The sequence below is a fragment of the Rhinoraja longicauda genome, unplaced genomic scaffold (genome assembly GCF_053455715.1).
Source record: "Rhinoraja longicauda isolate Sanriku21f unplaced genomic scaffold, sRhiLon1.1 Scf000046, whole genome shotgun sequence".
NCBI lineage: Eukaryota > Metazoa > Chordata > Chondrichthyes > Rajiformes > Arhynchobatidae > Rhinoraja > Rhinoraja longicauda.
The window spans coordinates 764,480-782,991 of NW_027601264.1; the positions used below are offsets into that span (position 1 = coordinate 764,480).

General features: G+C 46.7%; 1 protein-coding gene across 1 annotated transcript in view; it reads left to right on the plus strand.

Moving 5' to 3' along the window:
• The window catches only part of LOC144612494 (uncharacterized), a 671,985-nt gene that overhangs the window by 547,371 nt on the left and 106,102 nt on the right, over window positions 1-18,512 (plus strand). The window lies entirely within an intron of this gene.

Consider the following 18,512-nt stretch of genomic DNA (forward strand, 5'->3'; position numbering starts at 1 on the left):
TCTATTGTCTATTGTCTAATGGAAGCAAAGTCAATGCTTGCATTTATTTCAAGAGGACTTGTATACAAAAACACGGATGTAATGTTGAGACTATACAAGGCGCTGGGAAGGCCGCATTTGGAATATTGTGAGCAATTCTGGGCACCATATCAGAGGAAAGGTGTGCTGGCTGTGGAGAGGGTCCAGAGGAGGTTTACAAGAATGATCCCAGCAATAAGTTAACCTATGGAGAGCGTTTGTCGGCTCCCGGCTTGCACTCGGAGTTTAGAAGTATGAGGGTGGACCTCATTGAAACATACAGATATGTTAATGGATTAGATCCAGTGGATGTGGAAAGTATGTTTCCACTTGTGGGAGCGTCTCTGACAAGAGATAATTTCCTCAGAATTAATCTACGTTCTCTTTTGAAGCTGATCAGAAATTTATTTGTTCAGAAATTGAGGAATTTGTGGAATTATTTGCCACAACAGGCTGTGTAGGTCACGTCAATGGATATTTAAAGGCGTAGACAGAAAGATTCTTGATTAATACAGGTATCAGAAGTTATGGGGAGAAGGCAGGAGAATGTGGTTTGGAGGGAAAAAGATTGGCGGATAAGACGATTGGCCGAATGGTCTAATTCTACTCCTATTCCTTATCACCCAATGCCCACCTGCGGTATTGCGTCCGATGCACTTACTGCCCCTTGCACCGCTCGTTTAAACTTCATCCCTTTCACCATAAAGGGGTGGCCTTCAATACTTGATATTTCCATCTTGAGAGGAATGTTCTGACTGTTCACCATATCTTTGCCTCTCATAATTTGCTATCGATCTATCAGGTTACTGCCCGAACTCCGATGAATCAGTCCAACGTCTGGTTGTTCATACGCTCCAGGCGATGTTCTTGTAAACGTCTTGAACACGATTTCCGAAGCGCCCATATCCTTCGTGAACGAGAGCGAACATAACTGTACACAATGCTACAAAAGCGGCCGAAGTAAATTTCTCTAAAGTTGAATATTGACATCTGACTCATATTCAATGACTGTCAAATATAGCAAGCATTCTACGTGGCTTATTTATTACTCTAAACGTACTACCACGATTTGCGTGTTTCGCATTGGGAACTCAAGGTTCATCATAAGCAATGCTGATGCTGCGATGCACTTATATTGTACAGACAGTGAGGGCTGTTGTTCCTCGATGTTGCAGTGTACTGCTGATGTTCATCCACGGGAGGGCGCTGTGACAGTATATTCCCACTGTACATGCACTGTGGTGCGCTGTGTGTGGATGTTGCCGTGTGCTGCTGATGTTCATCCAGGGGCGGGCGCCATGACAGTATATTGCCACTGTACACCCATTGGGGTGCGCTGTGTGTGGATGTTGCAGTGTGCTGCTGATGTTGATCCACGGGAGGGCGCTGTGACAGTATATTCCCACTGTACATGCACTGAAGTGCGCTGTGTGTGGATGTTGCAGTGTGCTGCTGATGTTCGTCCACGGGAGAGCGATGTGACAGTCTATTGCTACTGTACATGCACTGAGGTGCGCTTTGTGAGGATGCTGCAGTGCACTGTTAAAAAAGAACACTGGGTACAAAAGTCATAGCAGCAGAGTTATTGCACCAAGGCCCATCGCGTCCACTCCTGCATTCTATCATGGCTCACCTATCGTTCCCACTCAACAAGATCTCCCTCTCTCACGAGGCCCACAGATGATCAGAGAGAGAGAGCGCACCCCTCAAATAGCTGCCTAGATAGAGAGCTACCTATTTACTATCAATATCTCCAGCTATCTCGCTGATAGCTGATGTACAGATATCCAGCTTTCTAGCTGTCTAGCATTGCATGTAGATAGCTATCTAGGTAGTTCGCTATCTTGCTATCGAGATAGCTCACACGCTGTCTGGCAGTCTATCGTGCTGGCTAGCAATCCAGTTCTCGAGATAGCTTGATTGATAGGTAAAGAGCTAACTATTTTGTAGCAACATAGCTAGGTCACTAACTTGCCTGAGGGCTAGGGAGATAGATAACTAGATAACTAGATTGTTAGCCAACAGCTTTGGCGGCCAGATAGCGGTTTAGCTTGATGAAGCTTTGCTAGATGGCTAGCGAGCTAGGCATCTAGCCAGCTATACCAGTAGATAGCTCACGAGCCAGATCGCAAGAGAGATTTATAGCGATTAATGAGCTATCTAGCTAGAACGAAATGGGTCTCTCTCGTTCTCCCTTTCGCCCCCCCCCCCCCCGAGAGCGAGCGAGCGAGAGACCGCACTCCACAAAGAGCTGCCTACGCAACTAGCTAACTATTTTTGCTATGCATAGATCCAGCTATCACACCATCCATCTGTCTAGCGTTCAAGCTATCTAGCAATGCAGGTATTTGGCTATCTAGAAAGCTAACACGCTCTCTGGCTGTCTTTCCCGCTGGTAATCAATCTATATTACTTGATATCCAGCTTCCTAGCTGTCATGCTAACTAGCTAAACAGCTATCCACCTATGTAGCGAACCTGCTACCTATCAATTTGACTAGTCATTCAGCTGTCTAGCTCTATAGCTAACAGACTAACTAGCTATCTATCTATCTGTCTATCTATCTCCCTATCTAGCTATCCACCTAGCTATATAGCTATTTAGTGTTGTAGGAATTTACCAAGCGAGCTATCTTATCATCTAGCTAGCTATATATTTAGTTATCTACCAAGTTATCTATCCTGTTGGCTAACAATCCACCTATCTAGCTATCCAGCTATCTAGCTAGCAGTCTAACGAGCTATCTAGTGATTTAATTATAGAGCTATCTATCCATTTATCTCTGTAGCAATGAATCTAGCTATTTGTTTCTTAAACTGGCTATCTAGCTATCTACCTACCACCTATTGCTACCTAGCTATCAAGCCATTTAGCCATGTCGTCATCTATCTATCTAGCTAGCTGCTAAGCTATCTAGCTATCTAGCCAGCTGGCCATCAAGCTTGCTAGCCATCTACTCATCAAGCCATCTCGCCATCTGCCCATCCAGCCATCTGGCTTTATTCAGCTCGCCATCTACCCAGCGAGCCAGCTTCCCAGCTCCTCAATTTCCCAGGTAGCCAGCTAGCCTTCCAACCGTCTAGCCAGAAAGCCATTTAGCCATCTAGTCATCCAGCCATCTAGATATATAGCCGGCGTGAGCGATCTATCTGTCAATTTAGCTTGCAGGGTAGCTATCTACAAACCTAGATATGACTAGATTTCCCTCTGTGGGCCTCGCGAGAGAGGGAGCGCACCCCACAGAGAGCTGCCTATATCTCTAGCTAGCGATCTTGCAATCTAGTTATTCAGCTATCTACACATCCAGCTATCTAGCTTTCAAGTTATGCAATGTGGGTAGCTAGCTACCCAGGTAGCAAATTATGTTTCTATCTAGACAGCTAATATGCTTTCTGGCTGTCCATCCTATTGGCTAGAAATCTAGCTCACTGGTTATCCAGCCATCTAGTTATCACGCCAGCCAGCTACTACTGAATTCCAGTGAAGACAAGCCCAATCTTTACAAACTTTCCTCATATGACAGTTCCGCCTTCCCGGGGATTATCCTCCGAACCTACCTCAATAACAAGGATGTCCTTCCATAAATTAGGAGTTCAAAACTGCACACAATACTCCAGTTGTGGTCTCACCAGGGCCCGATACAACTGCAGAAGGGCCTCTTTACTCCTATACTCAAATCCTCTCGTTATGAAGGCCAACATGCCATTAGCATTAGTGAAGGGTCTGAAGAAGGGTCTCGACCCGAAACGTCACCCATTTCTTCTCTCCCGAGATGCTGCCCGACCTGCTGAGTTACTCCAGCACTTTGTGAATAAATACCTGCGATTTGTACCAGCATCTGCAGTTATTTTCTTATATTAGCATTAGTGCGTTTTTCTGCTCTCATATTGCAGCTTTCCACAATTAACTAGAGCAGACCTCAACATCCAGACGATATGTTCACACCCAGTGTCGTCAGTCTGTTCACCACCCTCCCTCTGTCTATTTCTCTCTGTGGAATCTTTCTCCTCACTTCCCATTTGTTCCGTCAGGACCTTCATCCTGTCCTCCCGAACAGATAGACGGAACATCTCATTCCGACCCTCAACCATACGCTATGCTACACAGCACATCCCATGTTCTCCCTGACAATCTCAGTGAAACCTTTACCTATTTTATATTAATTCAGCTCCTTGTGCTCGACCTCACTGGGAGTAGGGCCGAAACGTCGAATTAGACCTGTTGCTTTCACAGACCTGCTTGACCAGCTGAGTTCCTCCAAAATTCAAGATTCCAGGTTTAGTATCTTTATTCCCTATTGATACGAAAATGTTTCTGGGTCGGTGGAAGATATTTGTTTTATCCTCCTGCTGATCACTGTCCTTTGCCACAGTCTAAACTTACTGCGCGGAAACAGGCCCTTCGGCCCATCGAGTCCGCACTAACCAGCGATCCTCGCATATTAACTCAATCCTACATGCACTTGGCTCATAGCAAGCCAATTAACCTACAAACCTGTAGGTCTTTGGAGTGTGGTAGGCAACCGACGATCTCGGAGAAAACTCACGGGGGACGTACGAACTGCGAACAGAGAGCACCGTAGTCGGAATCGAACCCGGGTCTTCGGCTGCAAGCGTTGTAAGGCAGCAACTCTACTTGTGCGCCCATAGTTAGTATGTTTGCAACTGACACCAAACCAATGTTTACAGATGGCGGCGAATACGTTGAAAGGCGCACGATTTCAAAACCGGGCCAGATGGTTCGTTCGGACCGACCGCTCACCGAGAATTGATCTTCGTGAAAGATGCCATCATGCTTGATTGATGAAAATGTTGCCAGCACTCGAGGGCCTGGGCTACAGGGCTTGGTTGGACAGGTTTGGACGTTATGCCTAGGAGCACAGGGGCCTGAGAGGTGACCTCTGCAGACGAAAAGGGTATGAGGAACAAATGGAGTGAATGTACAGTCTATTTAACAGGGTAGGAAAATCAAGCACGACAGGACATGGGTTTAAGGTGAGAGGTGTTAATGTTTAATATAAACGTGAGGGGCAATTATTTCATTCAGAGAGTTGAGGAAATGTGAGGCACACACAATGTGAAGGACTTTTGGACAGGTTTTCGGGGATGTGGGCAAACCGAATTAGATCAGATTGTACAGTTTAATCGAAACGTGGATGTTGGGCGGCACGGCCTGTTTCCGCGCTATATGTCTCCATGCTTTATGATCTCTGCCATCGGGATGTATTAGACAGAACCATCGGGTGGTGGGTGAATACGCATTAATGAAACAGTGTTTCCCTGATCAAAGCGGGTTATCCAACAGTAGAGATGCATTGTTCGGCTCGTAAACAGTGGTGGTCATCAGAGCCAATGCAGTCGCCATGCATCCGCTTGCTTGAATTGAGCGCCCAGCCTGATTTGGAATCCTCTTATCCCTGTTTGACTTGCGGAGATCACACTTGTCCTTCGTGTTCCGTTCAGGGTCATCTTGCTTCAAAGCCTCAGATCAGGACATTAAACAAGTGTGAATCTCCCTTTTCATCCAAGGCTTCTGATTAGGACGAGACCTAAATGTCTCTATTGTAAAACAGCCGTCACGTGCATTTCTTGATGAAACCGAACACTTCCCTCGCAGACCGCGGACCGCTGGTCTCAAGGCGTCCGGCCGCGTTTTATGTTTCCTGAGTTTTTTCATCAGATTGTCATTATTCCGGCTCCCGCTCCGGGGGAAACACTGTGCTATTTGTGCGTCTCCTTTCATCAATCGGCAACGGTGCCTCACCAGTTGAATCCCGAGCAGGTGGCCGGGGTTCGATTCTGATCACAGCAACATTCCCAGTGCACGGGAAATCTGCCTTCAGAGAGCACAGATACATAATTCCGATTTATTCACAAAATGCTGGAGTAACTCAGCAGGTCAGGCAGCATCTCGGGAGAGAAGGAATGGGTGACGTTTCGGGTCGAGACCCTTCTTCAGACTGATGTCGGGGGTGGGACAAAGGAAGGATATAGGTGGAGACAGGAAGATAGAGGGAGATCTGGGAAGGAGGAGGGGAAGGGAGGGACAGAGGAGCTATCTGAAGTTGGAGAAGTCAACGTTCATACCACCGGGCCGCAAACTGCCCAGGCGAAATATGAGGTGCTGCTCCTCCAATTTCCGGCGGGCCTCACTATGGCACTGGAGGAGGCCCATGACAGAGAGGTCAGACTGGGAATGGGAGGGGGAGTTGAAGTGCTGGGCCACCGGGAGATCAGTGGCGTTAATGCGGACCGAGCGCAGGTGTTCAGCGAAGCGATCGCCGAGCCTGCGCTTGGTTTCGCCGATAATTTAATTCCGATAGTTAATTCCGATAGCAATTCATGCATAGACTCATAGAGTCATAGATGATACAGAGTGGAAACAGGCCATTCGGCCCAACTTGCCCACACCGGCCAACATGTTCCAGCTACACCAGTCCCACCTGGCCGCGTTTGGCCCATATGCCTCCAAACCTGTCCGATCCATGTACTTGTCTAACTGCTTCTTACATGTTTGGACAGTCCCTGCCTCAATGACCTCCTCTGGCATCTTGTTCCATACATCCACCATCCTTTGCGTGAAAAGGTTACCCACCAGGTTCCTACTAATCTTTTCCACATTCACCTTGAACCTATAAATGATGCAGGAAGGTGTTCTGGAGTAAAATGGATCCAATAGGCAATTATTATTCACTGTAAGGTTGTCTTTGCATCGGGGATGGAATTTCCATTCCTGACCCGTTGCCCTGCAAACGGAAGTGCATCTTCCTGATCCCTTTATTGCAGATTCCCACCCCAGACGAGGACAGATCCCAACATGCCCAGATAACATTTAACACCAAGTGACGCCACTCTGTTCACCACCCGCCCTCTGTCTATTCCATTCAGTGGAACCTCACTCTTCACTCCCCATCTGTTCCGTCATGAGCTTCATCCAGTCCTCCCGTACAGGCAGACGGAACATTTTCACTCTGATCGCCAGCCATGCACTACGCTACACAGGAACATTCACATGTTGCCATTGATCGGCCCCATCATTTACTTTCCATCTTTCTAATCATTGATGCATTCTGCTCCGTCTCATGGCCCCGAAATTTCACCTTACGTCAGCTGCATCTACGGATGCTGCATGACCCGGTGAGTTATGTCTCTTTATTCAAGATTACAGCATCTGTATTCTCCTTTGACATGAATGATTTGTATTGTTTGATGACAGATTTGTTTCGTCGTCCATTAACTGCTCATTATTGACGTTTGCCACAGTCTTTGTATGCAGCCCGGACTTCGATTGAGTTGATTTCCTGATAATTCGCCTTCATATTACGACTTAATGTTCCCCAACGCTTATCCAATCGGACCGATTACTGTGCCTTCGCTCTGTAAAACTGCAAATAGCTTAATAAGAGTTCCACTTCATCGACTGAGGGCAGATCTAATGGAGACCCCCGGTCTCCTCAGACCACTGCTATGTTGCTCTTTTCGTTGGTGCTTCGTTGTTAAATCTTTCTGAAAGCCAGCAGGAGCACCATGAATAAATGATCGGATGACAAACGAGAGCGACAAATGGAACGGCAGGCATACTTACTGGTCGTGTAGGCCAGAGTGTTTAAGCCCTGCCGAGGGGGATGGGTTGGGGGAGAGAGAGAGAGATGTTGATTTTAGTTACCTGTGCATTCCTGAGGCTAGATTGGTTGACTTCATCGCAAAATGATGAACAGTACCATAGGGTTTGGTTGTTAAAGAGAGTTCATGACCGAGTATAATTCATCCGCTGCCACCTTGGTGTTGGCTTTCTGTGGTATGTGGACCGCCGACACGATGGTTGCGGTGAATTGCTCCGGCCGATTAAATGGACGGCACATAGGATATTAGAGACATAGAAACATAGATAAATAGGTGCAGGTGGTGGCCATTTGGCCCTGCGATCCAGCATCGTCATTCATTGTGATCATGGCTGATCATCCACAATCTGTACCCCGTGCCTGCCTTCTCCCCATATCCCTTGATTCCGCTAGCCCCAAGAGCTCTGTCCAACTCACTTTTAAAAGCATCCAGTGAATTGGCCTCCGCTGTCTTCTGTGGCAGAGAATTCCACAAAGTCACAACTATCTGGGTGATTTTTTTTGCACCTCTGTTTTAAATGGCCTCCTCTTTATTCTTAGACTGTGGCCCCTGGTTCTTTCCTTTTCCCGAATCTGACACCATTGAGATCATAATTTCCCTATTTGTTTTCGCCGCCAAAGTGGATAACCCCACATTTATCTACGTCATACTGCATCTGCCTTGCATCTGCCCACTCACTCAACCTGTCCAAGTCACCCTGCAACCACCTAACATCCTCTTCACAGTTCACACCTCCACACAGCTTTGTGTCATCTGCAAACTTGCTAGTGTTACTGCTAATTCCATCATCCAAATCATTAATATATATGGTAAATAGTTGCGCCCCTGCATCGAGCCTTGCGGCACTCCATTCGCCAGTGCCTGCCATTCTGAAAGGGACCTATTTATTCCTACTCTTTGCTTCCTGTCTGCAAACCAATTATCTATCCATGTCAATACCCTACACCCAATACCATGTGCTCTAATCTTGCTCACCAACCTCCGTGTGGGAACTTACCAAAGCCTTCCTGAACGCCTAGATATACTACATTCATTGGCTCTCCATCCATTTTACTTGTCACATCCTGAAAAAAAATCAGAAGATAGTCAAGCAGGATTTCCCCATCATAAATCCATGCTGACTTGGACCAATCCTTTTACTGCTATCCAAATGCGCCGTTATTACCTCTTTAATAATTGACTCCACCATCTTTTCCAACACCGATGATCTATAATTCCCCGTTTTCTCTCTCACTATTTTCTTGAAAAATACGTTAACATTCGCTCCCCTCCAATGCACAGGAACTCATCCTGTCTATTGAACATTGGAAAATGATCACCCATGCGTCCACGGTTTCTATAATACATTACATTTATATAGCGCTTTTCATATTCTAGAGCCATCTCCTTGAGTACTCTGTGATGCAGACCACCAGGAGCTGGGGATTTATCCGCCTTCAGTCCCACTGAACTAAACTAACCCAACTATTTCGCGGCATAGTCAGCTTGTTCCATAAGGTTTTCCGTCGTGTTGTTTGACTCTATAACTATAAATAGAGTGGAATTGTGTGACTGGAAGACAATAGACAATAGACAATAGACAATAGGTGCAGGAGGAGGCCATTCGTTCCTTCGAGCCAGCACCGCCATTCAATGTGATCATGGCTGATCATTAATAGACAATAGACAATAGACAATAGGTGCAGGAGTAGGCCATTCAGCCCTTCGAGCCAGCACCGCCATTCAATGCGATCATGGCTGATCACTCTCAATCAGTACCCCGTTCCTGCCTTCTCCCCATATCCCCTCACTCCGCTATCCTTAAGAGCTCTATCCAGCTCTCTCTTGAAAGCATCCAACGAACTGGCCTCCACTGCCTTCTGAGGCAGAGAATTCCACACCTTCACCACTCTCTGACTGAAAAAGGTCTTCCTCATCTCCGTTCTAAATGGCCTACCCCTTATTCTTAAACTGTGGCCCCTTATTCTGGACTCCCCCAACATTGGAAACATGTTTCCTGCCTCTAATGTGTCCAATCCCCTAATTATCTTATACGTTTCAATAAGATCCCCCCTCATCCTTCTAAATTCCAGTGTATACAAGCCCAATCGCTCCAGCCTTTCAGCATACGACAGTCCCGCCATTCCGGGAATTAACCTAGTGAACCTACGCTGCACGCCCTCCATAGCAAGAATATCCTTCCTCAAATTTGGAGACCAAAACTGCACACAGTACTCCAGGTGCGGTCTCACCAGGGCCCGGTACAACTGTAGAAGGACCTCTTCGCTCCTATACTCAACTCCTCTTGTTACGAAGGCCAACATTCCATTGGCTTTCTTCACTGCCTTCTGTACCTGCATGCTTCCTTTCATTGACTGATGCACTAGGACACCCAGATCTCGTTGAACTCCCCCTCCTCCTAACTTGACACCATTCAGATAATAATCTGCCTTTCTATTCTTACTTCCAAAGTGAATAACCTCACACTTATCTACATTAAACTGCATCTGCCATGTATCCGCCCACTCACACAACCTGTCCAAGTCACCCTGCAGCCTTATTGCATCTTCCTCACAATTCACACTACCCCCCAGCTTAGTATCATCTGCAAATTTGATAATGGTACTTTTAATCCCTTCGTCTAAGTCATTAATGTATATCGTAAATAGCTGGGGTCCCAGCACCGAACCTTGCGGTACCCCACTGGTCACTGCCTCCCATTCCGAAAGGGACCCATTTATCCCCACTCTTTGCTTTCTGTCTGTCAACCAATTTTCTATCCATGACACTACCCTACCCCCAATACCATGTGCCCTAATTTTGCCCACTAATCTCCTGTGTGGGACCTTGTCGAAGGCTCTCTGAAAGCCGAGGTACACCACATCCACTGACTCTCCCCTGTCAATTTTCCTAGTTACATCCTCAAAAAATTCCAGTAGATTTGTCAAGCATGATTTCCCCTTCGTAAATCCATGCTGACTCGGAATGATCCCGTTACTGCTATCCAAATGCTCAGCAATTTCGTCTTTTATAATTGACTCCAGCATCTTCCCCACCACTGATGTCAGACTAACTGGTCTATAATTACCCTTTTTCTCTCTCCCTCCTTTCTTAAAAAGTGGGGTAACATTTGCTATCCTCCAATCCACCGGAACTGATCCTGAATCTATAGAACATTGAAAAATGATCTCCAATGCTTCCACTATTTCTAGAGCCACCTCCTTAAGTACCCTGGGATGCAGACCATCAGGCCCTGGGGATTTATCAGCCTTCAGTCCCATCAGTCTACCCAAAACCATTTCCTGCCTAATGTGGATTTCCTTCAGTTCCTCCATCACCCTAGGTTCTCCGGCCCCTAGAACATTTGGGAGATTGTGTGTATCTTCCTCAGTGAAGCCAGATCCAAAGTAACGGTTTAACTCGTCTGCCATTTCTTTGTTCCCCATAATAAATTCCCCTGTTTCTGTCTTCAAGGGACCCACATTTGCCTTGACTATTTTTTTCCTCTTCACGTACCTAAAAAAACTTTTGCTATCCTCCTTTATATTATTGGCTAGTTTACCCTCGTACCTCATCTTTTCTCCCCGTATTGCCTTTTTAGTTAACTTTTGTTGCTCTTTAAAAGAGTCCCAATCCTCTGTCTTCCCACTCTTCTTTGCTATGTTATACTTCCTCTCCTTAATTTTTATGCTGTCCCTGACTTCCCTTGTCAGCCACAGGTGTCTCTTACTCCCCTTAGATTCTTTCCGCCTCTTTGGAATAAATTGATCCTGCAACCTCTGCATTATTCCCAGGAATAGCTGCCATTGCTGTTCTACCGTCTTCCCTGCTAGGGCCTCCTTCCAGTCAATTTTGGCCAGCTCCTGCCTCATGCCTCTGTAATCCCCTTTGCTATACTGTAATACCGACACTTCCGATTTTCCCTTCTGCCTTTTCATTTGCAGAGTAAAACTTATCATGTTGTGATCACTGCCTCCTAATGGCTCTTTTACCTCTAGTCCCCTTATCAGATCAGGATCATTACACAACACTAAATCCAGAATTGCCTTCTCCCTGGTAGGCTCCAGTACAAGCTGTTCTAAGAATCCATCTCGAAGGCATTCTACAAACTCTCTTTCCTGGGGTCCATTTCCAACCTGATTTTCCCAGTCCACCTGCATGTTGAAATCTCCCATAACCACCGTAGCATTACATTTTTGACACGCCAATTTTATCTCCTGATTCAACTTGCACCCTATGTCGAGGCTACTGTTTGGGGGCCTATAGATAACTCCCATTAGGGTCTTTTTACCCTTACAGTTTCTCATTTCTATCCATACTGATTCAACATCTCCTGATTCTATGTCACCCCTTGCAAGGGAATGAATATCATTCCTTACCATCAGAGCAACCCTACCCCGTCTGCCCACCTGTCTGTCTTTTCTATACGTTGTGTACCCCTGAATATTCAGTTTCCAGCCCTGGTCTTCTTGTAGCCATGTCTCAGTGATCCCTACAACATCATACTTGCCCATGACTAACTGAGCCTCAAGCTCATCCACTTTATTTTTTATACTACGCGCATTTAAGTACAACACTTTAACTTCTGTATTCACCTCCCCTCTCACATCGGTCACAATTGGCCCTGCCCTTAATTTCTTTTCCCCTCTAGAACTTCTGTTCCCATTCTTCCGAGAGTCTTTTGCAATATCTCCTGTATTCCCTTTTTTTACCTCATCTTCATATTCACAATTTGTCAACCCCTCCCCCCCACTACTTAGTTTAAAGCCACAGGTGTCACACTAGCAAACCTGCCTGCCAGAATGTTTGTCCCCCTGCTGTTAAGATGTAACCCGTCCCTTTTGTACAAGTCACCCCTAGCCCAGAAGAGATCCCAGTGGTCCAGAAATCTAAATCCCTGCTCTCTGCACCAGCCCCTCAGCCGTATATTCATACCCTCTATCTCTCTGTTCCTGGCCTCACCAGCACGAGGTACCGGTAGCAGTCCAGAGATAACCACCTTCGACGTCCTACTTCTCAGTGTTTTTCCCAACTCTCTAAACTCCCGCTGTAGCACCTCCTTCCTCTTCCGCCCGACGTCATTCGTGCCCACATGCACAACGACTTCAGGTTGATCGCCTTCCCTCACTAGGATTTTCTGAAGCCGGTCCGTGATGTGTTGAACCCTGGCACCAGGGAGGCAACAGACCATCCTCAAGTCCCTCCTGCTGCCACAGAATCTTCTGTCCGTCCCTCGGACGATGGAGTCACCGACCACTACGGCTCTTCCTGACTTCGGTCTCCCCTGTCGAGTATCCTTGCCAACAGGTCCGCCACTCGGACTGGAAACGTCTTCTGCCCCGACAGTTCCCAAGAGGGTATACCTATTTGCAATAGGCACAGCCACTGGGGTCTCCTGTAGTCCTCGTCCCCTCCCCCTGAAACAGTCTCCCACCCTCGCTCGACCTGGACCCTTGGCGTGACAGCCTCACAATAGGTCCTGTCGAGGAAACTCTCGCATTCCCGGATGGCCCTGAGGTCATCCAACTGCCTCTCCAACTTCACCAAACGTCCCTTCAGGAGCTGCACCTGGACACAGTTCTTGCAGGTGTAGCTCCCAGAAGCTCGAGCGACATCCCTGTCTTCCCACATCCTGCAGGAAACACACTGCACCAACTTTTCCGCCATTACCTTGTGTCTGGCTTAAAACAATTGTACCCTCCTCACCTCAGCCTCCTCGCCAAAGACTCGCAGCCAAAGACTCGCACTTTTCTCACAGGGCACTTCCCTCACTGGGCTGCACCCGGACAGGGCTGCACCCTCTTGCAAGTCTTGCTTATATCACCAATTAAATTGCCTGATTGTCCAATTTACCAGACTTCACACTTAAATGATCAACTTTCAGCCAATGGTCGTCCTCTCTCCAACTTCCCGACCTTTACAGACTGATTAACAGTGCCCTATTGGCGCTCTTTTTAAACTGCCGTTTCTACCACTATTAACAGGTACTTACTTTCAGCCAATGGTCGTCCTCTCTCCAACTTCCCGACCTTTACAGACTGATTAACAGTGCCCTATTGGCGCTCTTTTTAAACTGCCGTTTCTACCACTATTAACAGGTACTTACTTTCAGCCAATGGTCGTCCTCCCTCCAACTTCCCGACCTTTACAGACTGATTAACAGTGCCCTATTGGCGCTCTTTTTAAACTGCCGTTTCTACCACTATTAACAGGTACTTACTTTCAGCCAATGGTCGTCCTCTCTCCAACTTCCCGACCTTTACAGACTTCTCCCCATACCCCCCTGACTCCGCTATCGGTAAGAACTCTATCTATCTCTGTCTTGAATGCATTCAGAGAATTGGCCACTTCCTTCTGAGGCAGAGAATTCCACAGATTAACAACTCTCTGACTGAATTTTTCCCCCCTCATCTCAGTTCTAAATGGCATACCCCTTATTCTTAAACTGTGGCCCCTTGTTCTGGACTCCCCCAAAATTGGGAACATGTTTCCTGCCTCTAACGTATCCAACCCCTTATAATCTTATACGTTTCGATAAGAGCTCCTCTCATCCTTCAAAATTCCAATGTATACAAGCCTAGTCGCTCCAGTCTTTCAACATATGACAGTCCCGCCATTCCGGGAATTAACCTAGTAAACCTACGCTGCACGCCCTCAATAGCAAGAATATCCTTCCTCAAATTTGGAGACCAAAACTGCACACAGTACTCCAGGTGCGGTCTCACTAGGGCCCTGTACAACTGCAGAAGGACCTATTTGCTCCTATACTCAACTCCTCTTGTTATGAAGGCCAACATTCCATTGGCTTGTTCCATAAGGTTTTCCGTCGTGCTGTTTGACTCTATAACTATAAATAGAGTGGGATTGTGTGACTGGAAGACAGCCGGGGATGAGTCGCGAATTGGCCTCTTATTGCTTTTCCACGGTTGGGCATAATTTAGAAACCAACCGCACTTGCTTGAAAATAACATTTTATATCAAAGATTAAATTTGTCAACTGTTGCGAGCCGTGCGAAGTTCTATTTTTAGTTCCTCAGACACTGAAGCGCTGACTCTCATTTTAGTTCCATCCCGGGTGAACAATTCCTGGGCGTTGCCCAACTTCCAGCTTTTGGGTGATGGGGCCATCCGGTGTACAGAACGAGAACTGCTACCCAGCAGTCAATCAATTGATCATTTGGGGATAGTTTCTCGCAGTGGGTAGTGTCCGCATTTCCTTTTCTAAATTTGGTGCCTCTGATCGTCACTATTGCTGCTCTGGAATCTGGGGAAGAGACATGCTGTTGTGCGTCTGCTTTCTTCAGTTATTGATCACTGCACACCAGCTGTCTGCTGAGCAGTCGGCCAGGGTTTGATTACCGGTCACCGCAGTTTGCCCAAACCATGGGCAATCCGCCTCCCTGGAGCAGCGGAGATTTCGTTCAGATCGCAATCAGCACATATTAATAAAATGCAAGAATTTTTAATTCAGTTAAATGTGTTCCATGGCCAATTATCACTCATTGTGAGCTGGTCCCTGGATCCAGGATGGAATTCTCCACCAGTCAGCTTTTCCCGGTAAACCCATGAAAGCATAGAAAAATAGGTGCAGGAGGAAGCCACTTTTCCCATGGAGCCAGCACCGCCATTCATTGTGATCATGGCTGACCATCCACAATCAGTAGCCCGTGCCTGCCTTCTCCCCATATCGCTTGATTCCACCAACCCCACGAGCTCTATCCAAAACACTTTAAAATTCATCCACTGAATTGGCCTCCACTGCCTTCTGTCGCAGAGAATTCCACAAATTCACATCTCTCTGGCTGAAATGGTTTTTTTCTCACCTCAGTTTTAAATGGCTTTCCCTTTATTCTTAGACTGTGGCCCCTGTTTCTGGACTCCCCCAACATTTGGGAACATTTTTCCTGTATCTGGCTTGTCCAGTCCATTCATAATGTTATACGTTTCTATAAGATTCCCTCTCATCCTTCTAAATTCCAGTGAAGACAAGCCCAGTCTTCAATCTTTGCTCATACGACATTCCCGCCATCCCGGGGATTAACCTCCGGAACCTACGCTGCACTGCCTCAGTAGCAAGGATGTCTTTCCTCAAATTAGGAGAGCAAAATTGCACACAATTCTCCAGATGTGGTCTAACCAGGGCCCGATACAACTGCAGAAGGACCGCTTTGCTCCTACAGTTATTGCAGCTTTCCACAATTAACTAGGGCAGACCACAACATCCAGACAATATGTTCACACCCAGTGTCGTCAGTCTGTCCCCCACCCTCCCTCTGTCTATTTCTCTCTGTGGAATCTTTCCCTTCACTTCCCATTTGTTCCGTCAGGACCTTCACCATGTCCTCCCGAACAGATAGACGGAACATCTCATTCCGACTCTCAGCCATACGCTATGCTACACAGCACATTCCATGTTCTCCCTGCCTGTCCCCATTATAGCTTTATCTACTTTACAATAATTCAGCTCCCTGTGCTCGACCTCACTGGGAATCGGGCCGCAACGTGGAATGAGACCTGTTGCTTCACAGACCTGCTTGACCAGCTGAGTTCCTCCAGCGTTCTGTTGCAGGATTCCAGATTCTGTATCTCTATTCTCTTTTGAGGAGGTGGCTCTAGAAATAGTGGAAGCATTGGAGATCATTTTTCAATGTTCTATAGATTCAGGATCAGTTCCTGTGGATTGGAGAATAGCAAATGTTATCCCACTTTTTAAGAAAGGAGGGAGAGAGAAAACGGGTAATTATAGACCAGTTAGTCTGACATCAGTGGTGGGGAAAATGCTGGAGTCAATTATAAAAGACGAAATTGCTGAGCATTTGGATAGCAGTAACGGGATCGTTCCGAGTCAGCATGGATTTACGAAGGGGAAATCATGCTTGACAAATCTACTGGAATTTTTTGAGGATGTAACTAGGAAAATTGACAAGGGAGAGTCAGTGGATGTGGTGTACCTCGACTTTCAGAAAGCCTTCGACAAGGTCCCACATAGGAGATTAGTGGGCAAAATTAGGGCCCATGGTATTGGGGGTAGGGTACTGACATGGATAGAAAATTGGTTAACAGACAGAAAGCAAAGAGTGGGGATAAATGGGTCCCTTTCGGAATGGCAGGCAGTGACCAGTGGGGTACCGCAAGGTTCGGTGCTGGGACCCCAGCTATTTACGATATACATTAATGACTTAGACGAAGGGATTAAAAGTACCATTAGCAAATTTGCAGATGATACTAAGTTGGGGGGTAGTGTGAATTGTGAGGAAGATGCAATAAGGCTGCAGGGTGACCTGGACAGGTTGTGTGAGTGGGCGGATACATGGCAGATGCAGTTTAATGTAGATAAGTGTGAGGTTATTCACTTTGGAAGTAAGAATAGAAAGGCAGATTATTATCTGAATGGTGTCAAGTTAGGAGGAGGGGGAGTTCAACGAGATCTGGGTGTCCTAGTGCATCAGTCAATGAAAGGAAGCATGCAGGTTCAGCAGGCAGTGAAGAAAGCCAATGGAATGTTGGCCTTCGTAACAAGAGGAGTTGAGTATAGGAGCAAAGAGGTCCTTCTACAGTTGTACCGGGCCCTGGTGAGACCGCACCTGGAGTACTGTGTGCAGTTTTGGTCTCCAAATTTGAGGAAGGATATTCTTGCTATGGAGGGCGTGCAGCGTAGGTTCACTAGGTTAATTCCCGGAATGGCGGGACTGTCGTATGTTGAAAGGCTGGAGCGATTGGGCTTGTATACACTGGAATTTAGAAGGATGAGGGGGGATCTTATTGAAACATATAAGATAATTAGGGGATTGGACACATTAGAGGCAGATAACATGTTCCCAATGTTGGGGGAGTCCAGAACAAGGGGCCACAGTTTGAGAATAAGGGGTAGGCCATTTAGAACGGAGATGAGGAAGAACTTTTTCAGTCAGAGGGTGGTGAAGGTGTGGAATTCTCTGCCTCAGAAGGCAGTGGAGGCCAGTTCGTTGGATGCTTTCAAGAGAGAGCTGGATAGAGCTCTTAAGGATAGCGGAGTGAGGGGGTATGGGGAGAAGGCAGGAACGGGGTACTGATTGATAGTGATCAGCCATGATCGCATTGAATGGCGGTGCTGGCTCGAAGGGCTGAATGGCCTACTCCTGCACCTATTGTCTATTGTCTATTGTCTATTGATACAAAACTTATTTTTCTGTGTTGGTGGAAGATATTTGTTTTCCTCTTCCATCACCTGCCGATCACTGGTCTTTGCCACAGTCTAAACTTGGTTTAGAGATACAGCGCGGAAACAGACCATCCTTTGAACCGATCACAAATCTTCTCACTTGTTTTTCTGTGCATTCTATCGACGGTACTGGGATTATACACTCAACTACTCAAATTAAGGGCTCGGTCTATTTTGGGACATCACATTAAATAGTCCTTTAGGGGAAGGTCCTTATATATGGTAATTACGGGAGAGCACCGGTAAATGGTCAGTTAGGGGAGGGCACCACAAATGGGGATTTGCGGGTGCACCGTTATTGAAGTATGGCGGGTGGATAAACAACAAATACGAAATTAGCGGAGGGAAACTGTAAATGTGGAAATAGGGGAGTGCTCCCGCAAATGTGAAACCAGGAGAGGGCAAACCTACGTAGAATTAGGGTAGGGCCCTGTCTGTTTCCGTGAATGTTCCTACTTCTCTCTGTGAGCAATCATGTCTCTAACTCTCCGTGTTTTCCCGTCTCTATCTACTGGTGTTCCTGGCTCTATGTGTGCTCCTGATGGACTCCAGCAAAGAGCTCCCACGGTGTGTGAGAAGATACACACAGGATCATACGCCCACCCACCCTTGTAAATAAACGATACAATGACCAAACTGGAGCCAGTAACATTACTCAGCATTGACCAGTTCCACTGTGACCCTTCAGTGCA